This window comes from Dipodomys merriami, unplaced genomic scaffold, assembly GCF_024711535.1.
Source record: "Dipodomys merriami isolate MVZ:Mamm:240054 unplaced genomic scaffold, mDipMer1.0.p SCAF_59, whole genome shotgun sequence".
In the NCBI taxonomy this organism is placed as follows: domain Eukaryota; kingdom Metazoa; phylum Chordata; class Mammalia; order Rodentia; family Heteromyidae; genus Dipodomys; species Dipodomys merriami.
The window spans coordinates 5810366-5837019 of NW_027206168.1; positions in this window are offsets into that span (position 1 = coordinate 5810366).

The window sequence follows — 26654 nt, forward strand, 5'->3', positions numbered from 1 at the left end:
GCACACATACAAAAAAAGGAGTCAAAGCCAATATCCTAAAAAATATAACCAAAAAAGGGTGAAAGAAAAGGAAAGAGGAAGGAAATGGTAGGAGGTTCCACAGATGTTGACTACTTAAAGGGACTCACCGAAAACAGAGAGAGAAATGTGTATCTTAGGAGAGCTACAAAATTGATGTCAGTTAAAGGATAAAACTGTCAAGATTGGCAGTTCACCAGGTTTTTAATCATCATTGTTTATTTTTACAAATAAGGTTTGAGGGTTTTTTTCAGAACTAGGATTTGAACTCACGGCCTCATGCTTGCAAGGAGATAATCTACCATTTGAGACACATCCTCAATGATTTTTGCTTTTGTTATTCTTAACATAGGAGCTTCCATTTATGCCAGAGCTAGCCTGACTTACAATATTCCTGATTATATTTTCCACTTAGCTGGGATGATAGTTGTGTGATATACCACATGCCCAGCATTTTTATTGGTTAAGATGGAGTCTTGAGAACGCTTTGCCTGGACTGGCCTTAAAGAACAATCCACCTAATGTTTACCTCCTGAGTACCTAGGATTACAGCTGTTAGCCACTGCACTTAGCATAAATAAATTTTTAAAAATATAACCATGTCCCTCTGTTTATGCATTATCGATGGTTGTTTTCACATCACAACAGCAGAGGTGAGTAGTTACCACAGCAAGTCCATGGACAGGAAGTCTGAACTATTCATTACCTGTCTCTTTACAGGAAAAATAAAAATGCTGACCTCTACACTGAAGGGAAAACTTCCAGAAAGAGAAAGTAACAGAAAGTTCATCCTGAAAAGAACAAAATCAGCCTGGTATCAGACATTTTTCATCAGCATCATGCAATGCCAGCAGGCAGTGGGGAAACAACGCTTAGGCACTGAAGCAAAACAATTTCCTTCCTAAAATTCTAAAGGCATTTGCAGGTAGTAAGGATTCCAAAGTTTTATGTCCCACAGCCCCTCCCTAAAAGTTATTTGAGGATATGCTCCAGATGGATGAGGGAATAGAATAACTAATGCAAATGTAAATGATAGCCAAGCAGTGTACCCAGAAAGCATTCAGCAGGATTGGCCCAGGAGGGTGGAGAAGTGGGAATGAAGAAGAATTTGAGCCATTTCATTCTAGCTTTTAGACTAAAGGGAAACTGGAGAAGTGATAGGTAGATGGAAGGCAAAGAACTTCAGTTTGTGGAACTACACAGTCAACAAGGGGCCTTGGATTTAAACTTGGTTGCTTCTATGGGCAATGAACTCACACACACACACATACACACACACACACACACACACACACACACACACACACACACACACACACACCATGTTCAGGCTCTAATCTTCAGACTAGGCCCTCTTCTGGGGAAGGAAAGTTTCTGAACAGAGCTTCTATGTCCTTCTGCAAGGAATGTTGGGTAGTCTGATCATCAGCCATTCACCTAGTAGCCAGAACTCATTTCTTTTTACTAAAAAGGCCATGTTCTTACCTTACCAAATTCTACAGTTTAGATCTGAACTATTCCCCCCAAAGGAAAGGCTGCCTACAGAAGGCTTGATTTCCAGCCTGTGGTATTTGGGGGGAAGGGTGGAAGATTTAGGTGGTGAAATTTTGTAGAAGGATGATCATTTGGGGTATACTCTTGAAGGGATATTGGGACTGACCCCAGACTCTTCTGGGTTCTGTCTTTACTTCCTGGCTGCCATGAAGTAAATGAGTCCTCTACCACGCCCTCCTATGCTGCATTGTGATATGGCCTGAGCAACCAGAGAGGAGACCTCTGAAACATGAGTCAAACTGTCCCTCCTTTAGACTGATTATCTCTGGCATTCTGTCACAGTAATAGAAAACTAGCTAATATACCAAGGAGGGTGCAGCTCAGGATGAGGGCTTCTGCTTTCCCAGAAAAGACCCAATCCAGAGCATGCTGGCCTGTGTCCTTGAAAAGGAGGAGGTTTGGGTCCCTGACAGCTGCTTACCAAAGCTTTCTGAACTCCAGCCTTTGGACTCTGTGAGATCAGCACTGGAAAGGAAACGTGTTCTCCAGATCTGCCAATCTCCTCATCTTTTAGAACTCCTTCTCTCCCTTGCCCACATCAGCCTTCTCCTCCCACTGTGGTAACACAGAACACCATAGAGGTCCTGGTGGATGAGATCTGATGACCACATGACAGCTATGAAGCAGAGACAGACACAAGAAGTGCCCTGGGTCCCATAATCCCCTTTAGGGACACACCTCCAATGATCTAATTTCTGACTTCTAGAAATTCTACAGTTCCTACCTCATGCAGGACAAAGTAATTCACTTTTCTTGGGCTCTGAATTTTTATCCATATCCTCAGCCTATCTTTCTAAAATGCAATTCATCAATAGTTATCACTGAAATCTATTTATTAAGAAATCCTGTGGCAGGGAATGTGGCTTAGTGGTAAAGTGCATGCACAAAGCCCTGATTTGATTCCTCAGAACCACATACACAGAAAAAAGCCAGAAGTGGTGCTGTGGTTCAAGTGGCAGAGCACTAGAAGCAAAAGAAGCTCAGAGATAGTGCTCAGGCCCTAAGTTCAAACCCCAGGACTGGCAAGAGAAAAAAAAGAAAAGAAAAATAAAAAGAAAAAAGAAATCCCACAATCAGTAAGAGTGGCTTCATGATAGTTTTTTTACATTTTATTTCTCTAATTTCCATTTTATAGTTGAGAAAACTGGAGTCAGAAAGGTTAAGGTCAAAATGCTACGATCAGATTTGGGAGCCAAGTCAGGATTCAAACCCAGGAATGATCAGCCCACTGTCAGATTCCCAGGCTCCTCATTTTTGCTTCCTCCTTTCCAAATCACTTTCTCATCCATCACTGGCCAAGTGCCATTCATGACTGAGACCTCCCCATCTTTGTTTATAATCCCCATAATCTCCAGAATCTGATAAGGATTGGCCAAGTTTAGGTCAGCTGTGTGCAGCTTGGACCCATCAGCTCTTAGCAGGGAGAACTGGGGGGTACTGGGCTCCACTCTGAGTCACTAAGGCCATTGGGGGGGGGATGGGAGGGAGGAAGAAGAAGACATATGAGCTAGACAACCATCCCCAAGGGGCTTGCTGCTGATGAGTAACAGGATCTTAGGCAGAAGTGGCTGATTTCAGATGGCTGTGTCCACTAACATGGAGAGCTGTGTAGAATGGATGCAATATTTCACCTGCTCCTCCACCCTGAGCAAAGCCCCTCCAGCCTGAGAAGGAAATGGGACTGCATTTGCTCCTTTCCTGGGCTCAGGCATAGGGTGATTACTTGGCAAATAGCCCTGTCACATTTGGTCATCATAGACATTTTTCCTACCCAACAACATCTCCTCCCCTAAAAACCCAGAGACATTTCTCAAAATGTTGTGCTCAAAGAAGCGTGTGACAAAACAGCTTGTCAGTTTGTCTCTTTCTTGCCATAATGAGACCCTGACATCCAAATCCAGTCCTTTCCTCATTTAGAAACAATCCAATAATGGAGTGCTGGCTTAATTTTCCAGGGAAAATAAGACACTACTTGACTATTGCAGCTCCCTCAAACCCCAGGAAGAGGTATAATTATCTCCTTCAGAGTCAATCCCTTGTGGATCCCCTAATTAATTGTAAGGTATAGATGAGAGTTGCTCAAAAGTAAGTTTGCAGGTTTAATTGCTGGGGCACAGTGTGGGCAGTTTTCTTGGTCACATTTGATAGTTCCCTATCAAATAGTTCCCCAAGTCCTTCCACTGTGCCAAAAATGTAAGGTAAGAGAAAGGACCCAAAACTTACTTATCCTTTTGGCCAGCTAGTTTTCAGGGTACACCAGCACTATTAAGGGGTTACCAGTGCTGTTTCAATTGGTGTGGGCCCCATGGCAGCCTGACTATATCTATGCACTTCTCACATGCAAATCTACCAACAAAACCACACTTACATATGCACACATCCGAGTGTACATCTATATATGCATGCATACATAAATACATATACGTGCATCACACACACACACATGCATACATATGCATGCAGGCGCACACACAGGAGTCAGGCAGCAGTTATAAGCTGTCATTCATGAGAACAGTTTTAAGTCTAGAACCTTTCACACTGGCAGTTTTCTTGCCTGAAGACATTCCTATCCCCTGTGTAGACACAGCCTCTTCTTGTGCCAGGGATGTTAATATAATTTGGTTAGATGCTTCCATGTTCCCCTCTGTGTCATAGATAGGTAGATGATAGATAGGTAGGTAGATAGATAGATAGATAGATAGATAGATAGATAGATAGATAGATAGATAGATAGATAGATAGATAGATAGATAGATAGAGCAATAGAGCGATAGATATATAGTCTGTTCCAAATGATGCAGGACACCATAAAGACTGGTTTGTGACCGACTCGTCATCAGATGTTGTATCTCTGAAGATGCCAGGAGCTCACCGGAACAGAAGGGCACCAGACAGGATTCCAGAAGAAAAAAAATCTCTTACTTTCTTCCTTCCTTGATAGAGACCCAAGGGCTTGGTGTGGAGTATGGGTTGCTATGGCAATATGCCCTAGCTGTATCATGTGATACTGGCAAGGGAGGGCATGCAACATGGAGAAAAGGAGAAAGGGGAAAGTGTCCTTCCTTCGCTTAAACTTGAAATGCAATGCTGCGGCTAAAGGAGAGGGATGTTTGTTCTCCCTCACACCTCAGTGCCTCCCACCCCTGCCTTTGCTCACCTGCACCCCAGTTTTCCCAAACATGGCCCAGCTGGGCTGATGGGTTGGGTCCCACATTTTCCTAGGCAGGCAGAGTTGCTGTCCTGAAAGGGAAGAGCTTTGGCTTTACACCCATCTCCCTCCTGCCTTAGCCAGGGGCATGAAGGAGGAACTAAAGTTCAGAGGGCCTGGCACCAGGAGACAGGCTCAGCCTCTCCTAGGACAGACCAGAGGCCCACTTGGAGGAGGCATCTGAGATGAACCTCTGAGGAGAATACTCTGGGCCCTGAAGAAGGAAGGGACTGTGGCTGATCACAACTTGAGCAGATGTGGGGATGTCAGAAGCAAGTCTGCTGGGAACAACTGATCATTGGCTCATGCTGAGGCTGGAGACTTTCCAAGGCTCCCGAGAGCTGCATGAAGAATTAGACTGTCAGCCACGCAGGACTGTAATCCTAGCTATGCAGGAAGCTGAGATCTGAGGATCCTGGTTCCAAGCCAACCCAGGCAGGAAAGTCTATGAGACTCTTATCTCTAATCAACTACCAAAAAAGCCAGAAGCGAAGCTGTGGCTCAAGTGGTACAATGCCAGTCTTGAGCAAAACAACCCAGGGACAGTGACACGAATGAGCACATGTGCATGTATACACACACACACACACACACACACACACACACACACACACACACACGAATTGAACTGTAGCCTATAGCAGCATGAGGGTCACAGAGGAAGTGGGGTCCCTTGTGTTTCAGGAAGCTAAGTAAGGTGGCGAGTGTGGGGAGAGGATGACTGTGGGATGATTTGGCAGGAAGCCACACGTGCACCTGGAAGCAGCCCTCAGATCAAGGCGTCCTGACCTGAGAAGGTGCAGGAAAGGTTCTGCCATGATACTCAGGCAGGTAACTAGGGACAATTGCTCCAGGGCTCACTGGTAAAGCAGGTCGGGGGAGGTATGGGTGGAAAGCAGTGCAGTTATAGGGTACAGGTAGGAGTGTCTAAGTACACATGCACACACACACACACACACAGTTCGTCAGTCAATGAGATTTTTAGATCCCTACTCTCCAGTGTTCCCTCGCCTCCCCATCTATGGTTTAAACAACAATAGCAATGACAACTTCAAGCGGAGTTATGTATTATTTATGTACAGCACTGTGCATGGCAAGGCATTTCAACACCTAAGCAGCTCTATGGCCAACAGAGACTCAGAGAGGGAGCCGTTTGCCTAATGGCACACAGCCATAGAAGGGGAGCCCTGACCTCTGACACTGTATTGCTCCTTCTGCCCACCTCCAGAAAGATGCATTTCCTCATGCATCAGCTGTCCTTTCCAGCCCTCTCCTTACCCCTCTCCACGTCAGTTTGTGATGTAGCCAAAAAAAATGTCTCTTAATCGTTCTTTTCTACGCCAACATCACACTTCCTTCCTCCAGAACGGAGCTCAGCCAGGGAGATTATTTTGACATATTTCCCAGAGACGCTGTTTCTAGAGCTCTTGCCTGATAAAAATGATATATTTATTTGGGACCGCCAAGAGCTTGCTGAAATGAGGAATTTATCTGCATAGCTTTTGTTATTAAAGTGATTCTTCTTGTTTATTTCCTTCTAAGCTACTGATTCCATCTATAATACATGAGTTTCAGGTAATAGAAATTTTTCATGCAAGTAAATATTTTAATAACAGCATTAAGGTCTTGATTCAGAGTGCTATAGACGCCGTGAACCAGCCATGCACTGGAGGCTGGGCACCTGTGTTGTCATTCTCACTCAGTATGTGTGACCTTAGACAAAGCCCTGCCCTCTCTGAGCCTCTGTTTCCTTCTCTTTCCAATGTAGTGACTTGTCCCATGTCCTTCCTGACTCACAGGCACCACTGCTGAGATCAGCTGAGATGGCTTTCCTGAAGCTTCTTTGGAAGAGGCTGGGTAGGCTTCAGTGCTGCTGGCCAGCATCAGCACCGTGGATTCACCGCTGTCACCAGATAAGCACACCGTGATGGCTTCCATGAACTATTATTTCTCTCACAAAGATAGTAAGAGCCTAGACAAGCAAACAGGCCCACTCCACTCCACACACAGCCAGTCAGGGACCAGGCTGACCAGTCAGTACTGCCACGGACATGGAACTCCGACCTCTGCCACTGCTGCTGCTTCCTGATGAACACAGGAAGAAGTCAACTATCTTTGTCTTTAAGGAGATGACCTAGGGATTGCACACAGCCCTTCCCTCACACCTCATTGGATGAACCTAGTCGCAAGGGAGGCAGGAAAAGTAGTTTCTGGCATGACAGCCGTGTGCCTGGTTTGTGCGTGGAAGAGAAGCATGGCTGCTAAAAGATGGGTGGTACTGAGAGGGGAACGGCCACTTGAAATAATGTCCATGGGAGTGGAAAGGCCCAGAAGATGGTCAGGAAGAACAAGAGAACCTGGCACACAACCAGCCCATACTCAGCTACCTACCTCCTGTACTCACATGTTTGCATTCATTGTGCACAACTGCAGACACTGAGTCAGCTACATGAAACAACAACACTGTGCGCATCACTCACTGCATCTGGCTTTTAAGGTGTGTACCAGTACAGGGGGCAGGGGATGGGGGTGGCAAGGTGGCCTAAGACCAAAAAAATAAGTAAATAAAATAGGCAGAGGAAGAGGTGTCCATTTTTCTTCCTAACCTTAGAAGAAGGAGGGTGTTAGAAAACTCAGTCATGAGGGTATTGGGATAAAGGAACAAGCAGAAAGCAAACTCAACAGACGAGATCCATTCTAAAAGCAAGTTGAAGAGTGATGTCCTGGTGACTTGAGGAGAGTCAGGAGACTCTGGGCATAATGGGGGCAGGGGTAGAGGGGCTTAAGTAGGGTCCTTAGGTGGGAGCAGGGTGGAAAGTGGCTGGAAACATGCAAGGCGTTTTGGGATGTGCCTTGAGAGTTCATGATGATGGCCTGGAATGGAGGAATTCTGGTGTGGGAGATGTGAGAGGTGGGGGTGGGAAGTGGACTTTCACATTTAGATTAAGATCCAAAACCAGGGGCGGGGTAGCAATGGGCCAAGCCATAGAGAGCAACACTGAGTTATGGGAACAAAGCAGATCCCCATCAGTCAGGGAGGCCGGTGGAAGTCCATAAAGAAGGAAAAGTCTAGGCCCAGGAGGGTCATTCACTTCAATCACACCTCATATCAGACACCTGACAGGTGCCAGACACATGGCAGGTGCTTGGGGCTCTATCAGGCTTTCCCTAGACAGGCTGCCTTTGCCTCCTTTGTCCATGAGGAAGCACTATGGTCCCAGCTTATCAGAAGTATGTTCCAAGTCCTCTCCCTCCCCCCCCCCCCCGCCACCCCGAGTGAATGCCTGAAACTAAGGATAGCACCTGTGTGGGGGTCAACACTAGGGCTTGAACTTGGGGCCTGGGTACTGTCCCTGAGCTTTTTCACTCAAGTCTGGTGCTCTACCACTTGAGCCACAGCTCTACTTCTGGATTTTTGGTGGTTAATTGGAGATAACAGTCTTATGGACTTTCCTGCCTGGGCTGGCCTCCTGAGTAATGAAGATTACAGGTGTGAGCTGCATGTGCCACCAGCTGTCTTTCTGGTCTTAACTTGCACTGTGGCTATAAATTTTACATTTTGAGGTGCACAGGCAAGACTAGCCTGTACTTCCTTTTCCTTCTTCTCCATTTCACAGACAGATTGGTTCTTCACCTAGATCACAGTAGCCTTAGCATAGGAGCTTTTTTCACCTTTTAACTTAAAGGAAGCATCTCTGGTACTTCCAAACAGCCGGCATCACTGCTCTTGAGCCTTAGGATGATGACTGGGTACAATTAAAATTATCAAATACAAGCACTGTAATGCTATACCAGCAACCTGAGAAGACAGTGGTTACCATAAGACTCACAAGGAGAAAAGAGGGTAGCACATACAGCAAGATGCGCTGGGAAAACAGTGATGCATGGCTGGGCCCTGGTGGCTCACACCTGTAATCCTAGCTATTCAGGAGGCTGAGATCTGAGGATTGTGGTTCAAAGCCAGTCAGGGAAGGAAAGTCTGTGAGATTCTTTTTTCCAATTTACCAAAAAGCCAGAAGTGGAGTAGTGCAAGTGGCTCTAGAACTGTGGTTCTAGTCTTAAGCACAAAAGCTGAGGGACAACACCCATGCCCTGAGTTCAAGCCCCAGGTTGAGCACAGACACACACACAGACACACAGACACACAGACACACACACACACACACACACACACACACACACACGATTCACACTTCAGGTGGAAATGGGCAAGAAGCCATGAGATTCGGCTGTGCTGCTCTGAAGCCAACACAATGTAAAACTTAGGAATTACAATTTCCATAGCCAAGGGACAGTCCTTCCCGGCAGGCCCTGCCTTACCGAAGGCCCCGAGGATCATCACTAGCAGCTCCCCCACGCTGGTGACTCCGCTGCTGTACTCACATCAGCTCACTCATAATTATTTGTCAGACCCACTTTTCTTTCATTATTTCCTGCTGAGAGTGTGAGATGATGCAAATTTATGTTGTAGCTGTCACAGAAGCCAACAGCATCACAAAGGAAAAAAAATTAGCCCCCTACATTATTGGGAAATGCTTCCTTCAGCTCTCCTGGAGAAGGCAATTTACTAGATTCTTTTCTTTTTTTTTTTTTTTTTTTTTTGAAGTTACACAAAGATATTGGATCTGTGGCATGCCACACAAGAATGACAGTGTGTGAGAGAATGTGCTTCCAGACACTCAATGACTGGTGGTTAGAATGTATTTGCCAGGGTCCAGGTGCTGGTGTCACGCCTGTCATCCTAACTACCCAGGAGGATGAGATTTGAGGATCAAGGTTCAATGCCAGCCTATACAGAAAAGCCCATGAGACTCTTATCTCCAATTAACCAGCAAAAAACTAGGAGTGAAGGTGTGGCTTAACTAGTAAAACAGCCAGTTCTAAGTGAAAAAGTTGAACAAGAGTTTGGGGCCCTGAGTTCAAGCCCCAGTACTGACACCAAAGAGAAAAAAAATTCTTAGCCGGGCACTGGTGGCTCACACCTGTAATCCTAGCTACTCAGGAGGCTGAGATCAGAGCATCAAGGTTCAAAGCCAGCAAGGGCAGGAAAGTCCCTGAGACTCTTATCTCCAATAAACCACTCAGAAAACTAGAAGTGCTGGAAGTAGTGTTGTGGTTCAAATGGTAGAGCACTAGCCTTGGGCTGAAAAGCTGAAGGACAGTGCCTGGGCCCAGAGCTCATGACCCACAACTGACAAAAAGAAAATCTTAAAATTGCCTAAGTACAGACCAACCATTTACACAGATGCTCTTGTTTCTTATTTTCTGTTTTGTTTTTCTTTTTCTCTTTTTTAGACAGGGTTTCTAAGTAGCTTAAGCTAGGCTCAAATTCGTAATCCTCTTACCTCAGCCTTCTGAGTGCTTGGAAGCAGGCCTGTGCGATCATGCTCAGAGCTAGCAAGGGTACTATTAAGAGTGACATAGGGTGCTAGTAGTATTTATGACAGAAGAGCAGGCATTAATGTAGCCATCCCCTGTGCCGATCAGCCAGCCTGGGTTACACCATCAGCCCTGGAACTCAGTTGGCCAGATTCAACCAAAATGTAGTTACCCAAGGTGTGAATTCTAGGTGTGAATGAACAGGGCACCCACCAGTAGTAGGGGACACAGGGCTCTGTGGAGCTCTGAAGCTGCTCCCAGAGCCACTGTCTCTGTGTGACTCAGGCAAGACTTCTCCTTATTTCCTTTTTTATCTCATCAGTCATGGGGCTTGAACTCAGTGCCTGAGCTCTTTTGCTCAGGGATGCCCCTCTACCACTTTGAGCCACAGTGCCACTTCCAGTTTTCTGGTGGTTAATTGGAGATAAGAGTCTCTCTACCCAGGCTGGAATTGCAATCCTCAGAATTCAGGCATAAGCCACCAGCTCTTGGCTTGTTTCAATTTATTAAATGTGAGGAGGCCAAGGGAACAAAGTACCCTGCCGTTCCCTCAAGAAGATGCGTGGAGTTGGAGGTGAACTGCCCTCCACAGAAAGGCATAAGTGTCGTGTCCATCCCCAGAAGTACAAAGGGCCAAGGCCTAGCCATCTGCCTTAACCCTGGGTCCTGGTCCTTACAGGACCTGTGCTGGCACCACTCAAACTAAAACCTACCTCTGCTTTCCATCAGCTGGGTGTTGGCTTCCTCCCGCTCCTCCCCCAAGGTCCCACCCCGCTTCGGGCGCCCTCTCTGAACCAGAGGGGGCGAGGCCCATCACTCCACACAGAGTTCACGCCATGTAGCTGTGACCTGAACAACACATCCACAATTAGCTAATGTGAATCATTTTCAGCAGAAAATGAAGCATGAAATATGCAAAAAACAAATGAGAATATCAGTAGCTGCTACAGGGTAACCAATTTGAAGAGCAGTTGTAATTCCTAAAGAGGAAACTCATTAATAAGGACTGTGTTGAGATCGTTACATATGGACCTTGGAACTCACTTGATAATTAATTTGGTCGATAAACATGGTATTAATCCTCCCACAGTTTGTAACTTAAATGAGGCTTTTATTGAAATATTGGGCCCAGTTGCAGACTTAGCAGCAAGTGGGGAGATTGTGTATGGGCACAGAGGCTGACAAACCAGCCAGGGCAAATGACAAGCCAGCAAGGACAGAGCCGGCACCAGGCCTTCAATAAAACAAGAGTTCTAACATCAGCAATGGCTCAGATGCCCCCTGCCAAGAGTGTGCCAGACTTCCAAGCAGCTCTCCTACAAGGTCACTAATTATTGCTAATTATCGATCTTTCTCGATCCATCTGTGAGCAACGGGTAGTGATGTGCAGCCTGTGCTGCTGAGAGTAGAAAATGAGTAAGGCTGATCAAGGCAAAGGCCCCTTCCTCAGAGGTTCTGCATCCTTCAGCATGGCCTCAAGCAACCCTGTATGCAGGCCCTGGACATCATGTCACCATGCCCTTGAACAGTTACACTTGCAGGCCCCTGGGAATCACACAATGGCCCATTGCCCATGGAATACTTGTGTGTGATCAGCAGACTGATGGGACAGACCCCAAAGGTGTGCACTGCATTGGACATCTAGGCGGAAAAACCAAAGGATGGATGGAGAACTCAGGTGAGTTTGTGCAAGCTGCACAGAACTTCTGGTTGAGTCTGGGGCAGTCCTGGCATTGTTATGGCCCAGTGATCCTAAGAGTCACACAGCCCTCTCCTAGAGAGACAGCTTATAAACCCTGCAGAACTCACCCCAGGAAACACCCTCCTTTGAGACCTCCTCAGACTATAGCTGAATAGTACTCTGTGGTAGATGCATATCACATTTTCTGTATTAATTCATCAGTTGATGGGCTTCGAGGGTGAGTCCATATCTTAGCCACTGTGAATACTACTGCAATAAACCTGGGTGATCAGGCATCTTCTTTGACTGCAGACTTCATTTCCTCTGTAAATATAATCCTCATTGGTTTGGTTCCTGACAACCTATCTAAAGTACATTTAACAGTACTCAGGTGGCAGAAGCAGGAGGATCACAAGTTCAAAGCCAGCCTGCGCTGTAGAGCAAGACCATTAATTAATTAATTAATTAGACAAAATGGATTAACTGAGTTACTTAATTCCATAACCAAGAAGAACACTGTCAGTCTCACAGCTTGGCATTCCTCTTCCCACCAATAACAAAGGCCCAGATCTGTGACAAGTCACTAGGGATTCCTCGGTGAAGCTTGGATCCCTACTATGTCTGCCACTATGGGCACTTTAGGAGACTCAGCACATCCATATTTTTTTAAACCACCGAGGATCATGAATCCTCCACGTAGAGCATCTTAAATGGAGGAAGACAAATTACTGCCACCACTGAAGTCTAATGAGGTTCTAGTGGATACATTTCCTAATTGTTCCTTCCCATAAATGACAGGATGAACCTGTGGTCAAATTAGGAATAGAACTCAGATTTTCTACTCCCCTGTTCTGTATTTGGATACTTCTGTATCTCTAGTGCCTACAGAAGTGGCCCATCATCACAACAACGAAAGCTTCAGCCACTAACATTGATTATATATTTCCTCTTTGTTATAAACTCTGCTAAGCTTTTAATGCATTATCTCTGCAAAGTTCAAAAAATAAAATAACTTACAAGGAAGGTAATATTATCCTTATTTTACAGAGGTGGACACTGAGTCTTAGGGTCATAAGTAACTTGTCTGAGGACATACAGCAGAGGGATGAGGGGACAGGCTTTGTGCTAGCTGTTCACAGCTGTGACAAATACCTGAGGGAAACAATTCAAATGGAGGGAAGATTTTAATTTGGCACATGAAGAGAAAAGGGTTGTTTGGGGTCTCAGTGTCAGAGTGACACTCTGTGGCTGGCTGGTCCTATTGTTCCAGGACTTGTGGTAAAGTAAACATCACAGAGGAAGGTGTGGCCATGGACCTGCTTAGCTCATCTTAGCCAGGAAGCAGCAAGGGAAACAGACAAAGCAGTGGTGTAACTTTCCCAGGCACTGTCCCCCTCCCCCAACCAGGCCACTCCTCCTAATAGCCTACCCAGCTACAGGTGGATTCATCCATTGACCAAGTTAGCATTGGCATGATCCAGTTACTTCTCAATGACTGGATCTGCCTACCTGGGTGTCATTCATATGCCTTCCATACATGAGCCCTAGAGATACTTCATACACAAACCATAACAAGACTCAACCCACATCTACCCAACCATCTCTGGAAGTGTTTGGTTTCTGTTTGTTTGTTTGGGAGAGGGGATGCTTAATGGAGATAAGGGTCTCAGAACTTTCCTTCCCAGGCTGGCTTCAAACTATGATCCTCCGATCTCAGCTTACTGAATAGTTAGGATTACAGACACAAGCCACTGGCACCTGCCCAATATTCATCAGATTCTACAGTTGAACAATTCCTGTTGGGCATTTGAGATCTTCCCTCTTACCCTGTTCAAACACAAAAATCTTCCTACAGTCAAGATTGTAGGCCATTTTACTTATTTTTGCACCTATAGAACCTAGAACAAAGAGGAATATAAAGCAGACTTGATAACTAATTGTAAGGTGGAGATATTGGGCAGGGAAGGGGAATGGAGAGATGGAGAGACTGGGTCACAAGCAGATGGATGGAAGTATGAGTAATTCCCCATGAACAATTTAGGAGAGTAGCTCTCAACTTTAGCTGCAGATTAAAATCTGGAGAACACCTTTGAAAACACCAGTGAAGAGGGAACCTCTATGAATATTCAGATTTATGGGTTTGTGTGCGCCCTAGCCACTGTGGTATTTGAATTTCCCTCTGTGATTTCAGTGTGCAGAGCCTGTGGTCAGGGACAAATCTGAGGACGCCTCCTTTGTCAGGATCACAGAGACAATTACTGGAAATATCAACCCTGTGTTGCCCACACCAGCCTGTGCTAGAAACCTGTGCTCTCAGTAAGTCCCCCTCCTTCAAAATGAAGAGTGAACCTCTGTTTCTGGCTGCAACATGGATGGAATTAGAAGGCATAAAACAAACCAGGCACAGAAAGACAATTGCTACATGCTCCCACTCATTTTTGAAATCTAAAAGAAGTTGATTTCAAAGAACGGAGAGTAAAGCAATGGTAACTAGAGGCCAGAAAGGGTAGATAGAGAGAGGGATAGACAGAGAGGGATAGAGGACACAGAGAAAGGAGGAGGATAGAGACAACCTGGGTAATTGGTACCAAACTTCACTTTGATTGGAGGAATCTTTCTTTTTCCTTCTTTCCTCCCTTCCTTCCTTCCTTCCTTCTTCCTTCCTTCCTTCCTTCCTTCCCTCTTCTTTCCTCCCTCCCTGCCTTCCTCCCTCTTTCCCTTCCTTCTTTCTTTGTCTATCTGTCGTGGGACTTGGACTCTGGACCTGGGTGCTGTCCCTGAGCTTTTCTGCTTAACTAAGGCTAGCACTCTACCACTTTGTGCCACAGTGCTACTTCTGGTTTTCTGGTGGTTAATTGAACTTTCTGGCCTGCGCTGGCTTCCAACTACAATTCTCAGATCTCAGCCTCCTAAGTAGCTTGGACTACAGGTGTAAGCCACCAGCACGCAGCTGGAAGAATTTTTCTTTGCTCCAGTTTTCTACAGCACAGTAGGGTAACCACAGTCTACAATAATGTGTTTGTATTTCCAAATCACAAGTAATGTCCAATTGCCAACACATAGAAATGCCTGAGGAGGTAGACCCTTATTCTACATTATATACATATCTCACATTATCATTTCATGCTCCCATAAATATGAATGAATATTGTCAGTTAAAAGTGAAAATATGATTACTAAAGTTATGATTATTAAAAATGTCTCCTTCACTTCATACCAAATCAATACAGGTAATTTTTTTTGGTTGTGGGGCCTGAACTCTGGGCCTGGGCGCTGTCCCTCAGCTCTTCAGCTCAAGGCAAGCACTCTACCACTTGAGCTACTGCACCACTTCTGGCTTTTTCTGCTTATGTGATGAGGAATCAAACCCAGGGCCTCATGCGTGCAAGGCAAGCACTCTACCACTGAGCCACCTTCCCAGCCCCAATATAGGTAATTATGTTGAGATGTGGTGCTACACATTTGTAATCCCAGCACTTGGAAGGTAGAAGCAGAAAGATTGCCAGTTTGAGGCCCTCCTGAGCTATATATTGAGACCCAGTCTCACAAAGAAAAAAAGGCAATTTTAAGGATGAAGGATTATTTTCAGTTCCTTTCTTACAGGAATGTGCACCCACAGTGCCCCCAACTTTAAGGAAATGTGATCTCCTAGTGGACTCCGATCTCCATCTGGCCCTAGAATTTGCTTCCTATTTCAAACCCAAGTTCAAGATTTCCAGTTCAGTGAAGGCTTTCATGGTAAAAATCCAAATGCTGGTTGGGATTCCTGCCCTCACTAAGTGATTTTGCTTCAGCAATCCTTTCTTTCCAGCATATTAGTGCATTTAGCAGGGGAAAATACATCCTTTACCTAGCAATGTTTACAGAGGATGGTCACAAGACTTGGCCTGCTGTATTGGACAAACAGAACTCTGGACTATAAATTTTGCTTTTTTGGGAGATTTGTTGAAATTTCCATTTGCAGCCTACTACATGCCAACTTTTATGAACATTTATTTTTATTGTTTTAAAAGAAATTTTCTCTCAAAGAAACAGCTGCCTAATGAATAAGTGAGCTAAAGACTTAAAGAGAAACTTCTCTGAAGAGGAAAGAAGGATGGCCAATAGACACATGAAGAAATGCTCAACCTCTCTAGCCATAAAAGAAATGCAAATCAAAACAACATTGAGATATCACCTCACCCCAGTTAGAATGGCTAGAATCAAGAACGCTAATAACAACAGATGCTGGAGGGGATGCATTGTTGGTGGGAGTGTAAACTTGTTCAACCACTTTGGAAAGCAGTATGGAGGTTCCTCAAAAGACTCCACATACAGCTTCCCTATGACCCAACAATCCCACTTTTGGGCATTTACCCAAATGATCATAAACAAGACCATACTAAAGCTACCAGCACAACTATGTTTATTGCAGTATTATTTACTATAGCTAAGATATGGAACCAACCCAGATGCCTCTCAGTAGATGAATGGATCAAGAAAATGTGGTATATATACACAATGGAATTCTATGCCTCCATCAGAAAGAATGACATTGCCCCATTTGTTAGGAAATGGAAAGTCTTGGAAAAAATTATATTAAGTGAAGTAAGCCAGGCCCAAAGAAACATAGGTCCCATGCTTTCCCTTATCTGCAATAACTAGTATATGTCTGAGACAAGCAGAAAAGGTCAGATAAGTTGATATTAGGTGAAATGAATCCCAAGATGAGAATTCAAATGGTTTTTCTTTCTTGTGATTGTTTCTAACATTTATAAGATGATTTCTTTGTTGCTTTGTATGTCCCTCCCCCACGGTATAACCCCTGCTTTCACTGTATTTGATGTTGGTATAATATGTGGAGGGGAAGGGAAAAAAATAACTTGTTTAAATAGGGATACAGGTGGACCCATTGCAACAATGAGATGTACAAGTCGTTATGTGGAAAAACGAACTTTACAACATTGGCCGGGGGCAGGGGAGGGGGGCGGTATGGGGCAGATGAGAAGGGATAGAAAGGGGAAACAAAGGAGGAAGCAACAATGCTTGATAAGAAATGTACTCATTGGGCTGGGAAGGTGGCTCAGTGGTAGAGCACTTGTCTTGCAGGCATGAGGCCCTGGGTTCGATTCCTCAGCACCACATAAGCAAAAAGAAAAAGCCCGAATTGGCACTGTGGCTCAAGTGGTAGCGCACTAGCCTTGAGCTGAAGAGCTGAGGGACAGCGCCCAGGCCCAGAGTTCAGGCCCTACAACTGGACCCCCCCCCAAAAAAAAAAAGAAAGAAAGAAAGAAAAAAGAAATGTACTCATTACCTTGCCCATGTAATTGTAACCCCTTTGTATGGTATTTTCACAATTAAAAAAATTCTGTTGACTAAAACACACATGTGCACATAGGTAAATGTGCATGCAAATATATGAGCAATTCTAATAATTAGGTTATTAACATCTAGACAGTTAATTGTGTGTGTGTGTGAGAGAGAGAGAGAGAAAGAGAGAGAGAGAGAGAGAGAGAGAGAGAGAGAGAGAGAGAGAGAGAGAGAGAGAGAGAGAGAGCACATGTCAATCCTGAGGCCTGGACATATCCTGAGATTTTTTTCTCAAGACTAGAGCTCTACCACTTGAACCACAGCTCCACTCCTAGCTTTTTGTAGTTAATTGGAGATAAGAGCCTTAAGGACTCCTGTGCCCAAACTGGCTTCAAACCATGATCCTTAGATGTCAGCCTCCTAAATGGCTAAGATTGTAAGCTTGAACCACCTGCATCAGTCAACAGTCATTTTGTATCTCTTCAGTACATTGCTTTCAGATGGAGAGCTATGCATTGCTTACAGCTGAGTCAGATTTCTTCCACTCTTCTTTCTCCATTCATCAGTTTTTTGTTCATTGTTCTATGAAGCACAGGATTAGGTTGCTGAAGATTCATGACTTCTGTCTCTCCCAGGTGGATGTACATGTCACTACTACAAGCCATCTCTTTATATCATTTCTAATAAAAAGAATCATATATGTCAATATGCTTTTACTTTTTGCCTAGCATAATTATTTTCTTTCACATTTTCATTGTAAAAAATGTGTTTGATTATGACATTTCTATGCACACATAAAATGTACTCTGAATCCATTGTCCCCTCTTGCATTAATCTCTCTCACCTGTTTAGATACATATCTTTTGTTTAGATACATCTCTTTTATTTGTTGTTTGGTTAGTTGGTTGGTTGGTTCTAGAGTCTATGTATAAGAGAAAATCTGCTGTATTTGTCTTTCTGATTTTGGCTTGTTTTGCTAATTTGACCTCTACTTCCATCCATTTTCTGCGAATGACACATTTTTTTTCTTTTCTGCTAGTAGAAGCAGTACTGCTTTAAACACAAGTGTGCAGATATCTCTATTCGATGCCAACTTACATTCCTTTGAGTATATGTCTTGGATCATATCTTCAGTTTTTTGAGGAAGTGTCATATTGATTTCCATAGTGGCTGCACTAATTTACATTCCCACCAACAGTGTGTAAGAGTTCCTTTTCTCACTTCTGCACCCTTACTATTGCTTGATTTTGTTGTTGTTTTGTTTTGTTCAAATAATATCCATTCTGACTATGGTGAGGTGGAATTTCAATGTTACTTTTATATGCATGTCCTTTGTGGCTAAGGATATTGAATATCTCTCTGTGTTTATTGACTATTTCTTCTATTGAGAATTATCCATTCCATTCATTTAACTGTTAATTAAGCTGTTATTGTTGGTGCTTTCTTTTAGCTTTTATCTATTCTGGATACTAATCCCTTATCAGATGAGTAGCTGCCAGAGTTTTTTCTCCTGTCCTATAACCAGCATAGTTTATTCTTATTGTCATGTTCCTGAGACATTTGCTTTGGGATGCTTTTCAGAAGTAGCATAGGCAGAGTTTGGAAATCTAATCTGAGATTTCTCTTAGTTGAAGTTGCTCATAGTCATCTGTGGAGGTTTCCTGACATTTTATTTTGAATGTTATATGTGTTCCACAGTTTTGATATAATGTTGTTATTATTAAGGTGTTGTACAGAGGGGTTTCCATTTCATAAGTCAGGTAATGAGTACCTTTCTCTTTTGGACAGTATCACCCCTTCCTTCACTGTCTCCCAGTTTCCCGCTCCTATCCCTGCCCACAAGTTAAAAAGTTCATTTTCTACACAGTGTATACTGACTAGAATAACTGCATTCATTCACCCTTCCTCCCTTTCTGTCCCCACCCCCGGCTCCCCATGAAGAAAAAAAAAAACCCAAAGCAAAAACAAATGCCAACAAAAAAAAAGAAAATATGTTTCCATTTCCTGAACTCTTTTTATATACATTTCACTCTTTTCCTCTTGTCTCCATACCCTCATCTACATCCACTTCCTACTATTAGGGGAGGGATCAAGTATCCTGTCACATTTTCCCTCATAGTTAGAATTTCTTTTCTATTATTTGTCTATTCTTCCAGAGAATGCTGGTAACCATTTCATATCTTTATTTAAACATATATTATATAGCAGTGTCTAAATGTCATTGGTATTTATATCTTCTTCCCTATTGGAGCCAAATCTGGATGTCCAGCAAAGGAAGGATGACATTGTCCCAAAAAAGGAATGTACTCGAAACTTGGCTTACAAAATGGTAGCCCCTCTGTACAACATATTAATAATGATAGTAGTAAAATTGTATTTTTCAAAATCTGAACATCCTTTGAGTCCTTCCATCCTCCCCGTCCTTCCCTCATTTCTTCCTTCACATTTACATCCTCTGCAAATTTAATTTAGATTGCTGTGGTTTTTGATTGTTTGTTTTTTGTGTCAGTTCTGGGGCTTAAATTCCAGCCCTGGATGCTATTGCTGAGCTTTTTGTTGTTGTTGTTGTTGTTGTTGTTGTTGTTCAAGGCTAATGCTCTACCACTTGAGCCACAGCTCCACTTATGCTTTTTTTTTTTTTTGAGTGGGGGGTGTGTTTTATTAGAGATCAGAGTCTCCTCACTGATTTTTTGACCAGACTAGCTTTGAACTACAATCCTCAGATCTTGGCCTCCTGAGCAGCAAGGATTATAAGCAAGAGCACAGAAAGATACCTAGAAAGATTGCCATTGCTTTTAATGATCACACGTTACTTTACCTTTAACTCTGGATTCTACTAGTATTTCTGCATGCCAGCACATTTTGAATCTTAATGTCTTTTTCTATTCATCATGCGTATCTCTAGCAATTTTTTTCAGATGTATTATAGTAGGCAAGTTTTCTGTGTCCTTGCTTATTTGAACACAGCTCTACCCTCCCAGGCATGTTAAGCAAAGTGTATAATTCTAGCCTTAAATTATTTTCCCTTGGAGCATTCTTTTATCCAGCAGTACTCATCCTTATTGTTTTATAGAGAATATTTCTCTATTCTCTTTCTGAGAGGTTTTATTGTCTTTCTCTTTATCTCTTGTGCTCTGAAATTTTTCTATGATCTATCTGAGATTTGCTGCACTTTTTATTCAATATGCTTGGCTCTTTGGCAGCTTTCAATAACAGTCATGATGACAGTAATGTTAGTAGCAGGCTGCTAACATTATCACATAGCTGAGCTAGATGGCTGGGCTAGTCTGAGTCCTTTTCACAAGGAATACTTCCCATAACCCTATGCTAGATTCATTATGTCTGAAATATATGTGTGTGTGTGTGTGTGTGTGTGTGTGTGTGTGTGTGTGTATGTATATGTATATGTATACATATATACATATATTCAGTTAAAGTGTCGTATATCAGTTAAAGTGTCAGGCCAAAAATCCATGAGACTCCTGTTTCCAGTGGAGTTATAGCTTGAGTGAAAGATCATCAGCCTCTAGCAAAAATGCCAAATGAGAGCATGCAGCCCTGATTTCAAGTCCCAGTACCCCACACACACACACACACACACACACACACACACACACACACACACACACACACACACACACACACACACACACACACACACACACACTATCAGTGGGGCACTGGTGGTTCACATCTATAATCCTAGCTACAAAGAAGGCTGAGATCTAAGGATCAGGGTTTGAAGCCAGCCCAGGCAGGAAAGGCCATGAAACTCTTAATTTCTAATAAACTACTTAGAAAAAAGCAGGAAGTGGCACTGTGGTTCAAGTGGTAGAGCACTAGCCTTGAGCAAAAAAATCTAAGGGACAGCATCCAGGCCCTGAAATCAAGCCCTAGAACCAAAAAAGCAAAAGAAAGACTTTGACTAATATGGGAGCCCTCCCTGTGATAGGCTGAGGCAGGAGTGGCAGACCAGCCGTGACAAAGCCAGCCAGTGGCAGACCCAAGCAGCCAATCTCTCTGACCCGTGTTCACCGCTTACAGAGCCATGCCACCCAGACCCTAAATGAATCTTGCTCCTGGGTGGTCATTCAACTCTTCCCCTGGCTTAGTCATCGATTCCTCAGTACCCTGATCACAAGTTGAACTTGAACCCCAGCAACAAACCAAGTCCCGACCCCATTGGACATCTCAGAAACATATGCTGCTGTCACAGGTGACCCTGGGCCAAGAGCAGATGGCACCCTTCCTATGGCAGTGGTACAGCAAGGATGGCTGACTCTGGACACCGTGCATGTCACAGAAGACCCAGGCACTGCCAGGGAGGTACAGCAGGGCACAGCCCTTTGCTCTGGGAATTGATGTCCAGATGACTGCTGCCATCTGCTCTGTAATCTGAAGGCATCTGGTGTCAGCAGGCGCAGCTCAGGCCCACACAGTCTCTGGAGAGAAATAAAAAGAACTCAGCAAATGCCCCTGGTAGAATTCTTTTACAGAGAGGCCTCATGGTTATTTGGCCACTGAAAGCCCCCAGAATCAGCCCCAGTGGCTCTCTGGTCTGGTCTGCATACCATTAGCTACTTCATTTTCAAGATGCCTGTGAACGCCTCTGAATCCTTCTTTGTTACAAGGCTGCAATGCGCCCCATTTTGTTATCTCTACCTTCATCCTTAACCCAACTATCACAAACTTTCAAGGAATCACACACCACCAGACACCAGTGGCTCATACCTATAATCTTAGCTGCTCAAGAGGCTGAGATCTGCGGACAGGGGTTCAAAGCCAGCCTGGGGCAGGAAAGCCTGTGAGATTCTCATCTCCAATTGACCACCAAAAAAATCCAGAATTGGAGCTATGGTTCAAGTGGTAGAGCACTAGCCTTGAACAAAGAAGCTCAGGGAGCGTGCCCAGGCCCTGAGTTCAGGCTCCAGGACTGGCATGCATACATACATGAACACGCACATACACACACACACAGAGGTGGGCACACGTGTGCACACACAGAAATCAAACACAAGCATGTTCCTCCTGTTTGCAACTCTTATGTGGCTTCTTGTGCCCTGCAGATAAAGCCTGACATACAGTTTGACATTCTTCGCCTTGATGGTGTGCTCTCGGTGCCCCCAGAGCGTCAATGCTCACCCAAGGAGGAAGACAGCTTACTTTTTCTACAGATTGTCCTGTCAGACTTTGTGGCCCTCCATCCAAATCCTTCTGTGGTAAAGGTGAGGGTTTGACTTTAGAGTCCTCTCATTTTATAGCGCAGAACGCTGAGATGGTTATAATTACACTTTGCAAATTGAAGCTATTATTAATCAAAACATCCCTCAAAATATCAGAAACAGAATGTGACATCTCAGCACTCTTTTCCCACTGGCTCCAGCGCAGATCCAAAAGGAAGCTGACCTTTTCTGCAGCCGTATTATAAATGTCAGAATGGCATGGCGCCATCCTTCAATTACTGTCACCTTCAAAGGGGAGATCGCTGGAGGCCTCACACCTAAGTATTTTCAATCACAGATATATTTCAACACTCAGTCTCCTTGAGAGAGGAGTGTGGGGTTCTGCCTGCTGGCACAGCCCTACTGTGATTCTGTGTCCTGTACAGCAATCCCAAACATCACCTTCTTAAAGGATGGCTTGGAAATGGACCAGAGCTTCCCATCCAACCACCGATTTGTTTCAACCAACTGAAGACATAATTTTTCTTCAGTTGCTATTTCTAAATGAACTGCCGGACAAAGATGCCTCTATGGTGTATCTCCTAAATACAGATAATTGTAGATTCTATTTCCCTTTACAAAATCATGTTTTTATTGTCCAGCTTTAAATAAGAAAAGAAAAAATCTTTCCTCTGGTTGTGTTTCTATTCTTCACTTAAAATGCCCACTCAACAAGAAGTCAGAGGAAGTTGAGTCTGATAACCAGGAAAGGCAATTCAGCATTTCAGGCTGGTGTGGTGTGGTGGTTTCTATAATGTACTGAATTCTATAATGTATTGAATGAGCATCTTCATCATTCTGGAACCTACATGTAAAGTGGGACTTTTATCCCTTCTATACTTAATTAGCAATGTGTGCTACTAGATTTCAGTTATTATAGAACATGAATGCTTCATACAATTCTCTGATTGGGGGAATGGGGGTGGGCTGGTACTAAAGCATGAACTCAGGGTATGGATACTGTCCCTTAGCTTTTTCAATCAATCAATCAAGTCTGGCACTCTACCATTTGAGCCACAGCTCCACTTCCAGCTTTTTGCTGGTTAATTGGAGAGAATCTCACGGACTTTCATGCCCTGGCTGGCTTTGAACCTCAATCCTCATATCTCAATCTCTTAAGTAGCTACGATTGCAGGTGTGAGCCACCCTATAACTGACTTTGTTCTTAGAACATTCTGGTTCTGGTTTGAGCTGGGGCCCTACCATGAAGCTTGGGCTCTCGCTGACCATCTATTAGAGCCAAGCTTGCTTTCTGCTTCCAGTCTCAAAGCTACAGTGCCTGGAGGCCCACAAAGTGGTTTGAATCTGTGGATAGCCTGACTCACGAGCCTGGCCAGCTGGTGATTAGCTTATATCGTGGCCTGTCTCACTTGGGCCTATAACAGAGCCTATCTCTGCTTGAGAGCCTCAGCCAGGGCACCTGGGAAAATGATCACAGAGGAAGAATAGTCACTTACCTCAAATCTATTTTCAGAAAGTGGAGCTGCTCCCATATTTCAAAGCTCCGTGTATCCCATGAGAACAAGTCAGAGAAGAGATTCAGCATTGAGACTGTGAGCCACACCCAGGAGGTGGGCAGAGGTAAGGCATGTGCCACGCCACTGGCCTGGGATTTCCAGGAAGGTGGGATTCACTGGATATTGGTCAGCTGCCCTCGGTGGTAGCAATGCCTGTGCTATGTTCCCCTTCCCAGCCTGCTTTGCAAATGTCAGGACCTGGCTTTGCCTGTGTGAGTCGAGGCCAGGGCCCAGTGCCTCCTGATCAGCACCTCAGCAGCCCCTCTGGAGAAGCCAGTCATGTACTGTTCACCTGCTGTGTCTCCCTTGCACTCAGAGAGTGTCTGTCCCATGAAAGCCTCTCAATAAATATTAGTGGAATGAAGAGAAGCGTTCTTCCGCAGGAAAAGATTCACAGGAATTGAAGTTTGGGTCCCTAGAACTAGACATCAGGTGAAAAGTTGGTTTCATCTATGAAGCCTGTTAAAATTGTTTTGAGAAGAGAGAAAGAGGAGCAGGAAGAGTAATAGAGGGGTGACGTTGATTGTAATACATTGTAAACATATGTGGAAAGGTAACAATGAAATTCCTATCTGTATGACTAAAGTAATTGTGTGTGCACTCACACATACACACCATAGCATGTATGTGCCAGTATTGGGGCTTAAACTCAAGGCCTAGGTGTTGTGCTTGAGATTTTTGCTCAAGGCTAGTGCTCTACCGCTTGAGCCACAGCTTTGCTTTGGCTTTTTTTTTCTTTTGTTGGCAGTTAATTGGAGATACAAGTCTCACAGACTTTCCTGCCCAGGCTGACTTTGAACCACAACCCTCAGGTCTCAGCCTCCTAAGTAACTAGGATTACAGGCATGAGCCATCAGGCCTGGCTATGGAAGCTAATTTTTAAAGTTATTTTCAGGACTTGTCTGGGATGAGGAAACTAGTGGGAGCCGGGAGGGCAACTAGAGAGGGTAAAGGTGAATGAATAAAATCAAAATGTTTTATATGTAAAAATGGAAGAATGAAGCATGTTGGGATTGGTTTGGGAAGTGGGGAAACTGAGGGAAAGTAATGGAGAGGCGATGTCAGAAGGACACATCCGCAAACATATATGTCTATAGCACAACTAATTGACGCTAATGAAGTTGTACAACTGCTGTACAACGAATTGATGTACAACTAATTGATGCTAATAAAGAGAATTTAAGTTGGTTTACCAGTGGCTTGTGTATATTAGCTACTCAGGAGGCTGAGATCTGAGGATTGAGGCTCAAATCCAGCCCAGGCAGACAAATCCAAGAGATTCTTACCTACAATTAGTCAGGAAAACAAACAAACAAACAAACAAACATAGAAGTGGAAGTGTGGCTCAAGCTATAGAGTGCCAGTCTTAAGCAAAAAAAAAAGCTAAAAGAGAGCACAAAGGAGGCCTGAAATTCAAGCCCCACTACTAGTACGCGCGTGTGCGCGCGCACCTGCACACACACACACTCACACACACTCACTTGGTTTGCTGATTGAATGTTTTCTTTTTTCTTATTTTGGCTATGATATGACCTGTGCAACCGAACTGTCTTGGGCTTACCTTCCCTGGGATCAGCCCAGACCCACCCATCACACATCTTCACACCTAGGCTGAAGATGCCGGTGGAGGATGACAACCACAGAGTGTGAGACAGGCAGGCAAGGGAGGCCTCTTGTCTCTTGGCAGCTTTCTCCTCCCAGCACACTTCCAGAATCACAAATCCCCCTGCAGGAGAGGCGCATCCTAGACCGCACAGGCCCTGTCAGGGCCCACACTCCCATCCACAGCTGGTCCTTCCTGTGGTTATCCCCAGTGACCTGCACTCTCCAGCCAGCCTTCCTCCCGAGAGCTATGCCAACCCTGTCTTTGCCGGCCACCTTCTCCTCCCATGCACCTCTGCCTATGCACCTCTGATTGTGGCTGTGTATTCAGGAGCATGGTGTGTACAAGTCTGGGGTTCTGTTGTGTGAGTTTAATTTTTTCATGGCTCCCTAAGGTCAGGATCTGCCTCTTTCTTGGTAGCCTTTATGCTTTCCTGTGTACCTGGGTGTGTGTGTGTGTGTGTGTGTGTGTGTGTGTGTGTGTGTGTGTGTGTGTGTTGGGGGCAGGGATCAAAATTACAGATCTGAGATTTCTAAGCCCACACTCAGTACAGTCATTTTCTTCAATTATGTCATGCTTAGAAGAAAAGAACAGGGCGGTGCACACTCTGTGGATGCTCATCATCACCACAGGAGTTACAGCAGGGGAGAGTGGGACCAGTTCCCAGGTCAGTTCACCCGTCTAAAAGAGTCCTCCACAGTCAGCCCTGGGCTTCAGGGAAAAGCCATGATCAAGTTTGGGAAGACAACATCCCATTAAATTGATGTTGTTAATTTGAATTTTATGATTTTTGTACTGTGCCATTCCATAATTTGTCCATTTGTTTTGCTTATATATTCATGAGAGCCGCAATAGCAGGATTTAGCTCCAGCATTCATGTTTCAATAGCACTATGGTAGAAATTATTTGAGTAAATAGAAAGAGAGAATTCTTTGGAACTATTTTTTAATTTACTTGTTTTGGGCAGTATTGGGGCTTGACCTAAAAACCTCATGCTCACTAGGCATAAGCTCTGCCACTGAGCCATACCTTCAACCATTTGTCCTTTTCAGTTATTGTATGTGTGTACACATATGCACATGCTCTCACATGTGCACATGCACCAGTACTGAGGCTTGGACTCGAGACCTCATACTTTTCCTTAGTGCTGTGTGTGTCTGTGTGTCTGTGTGTCTGTGTGTCT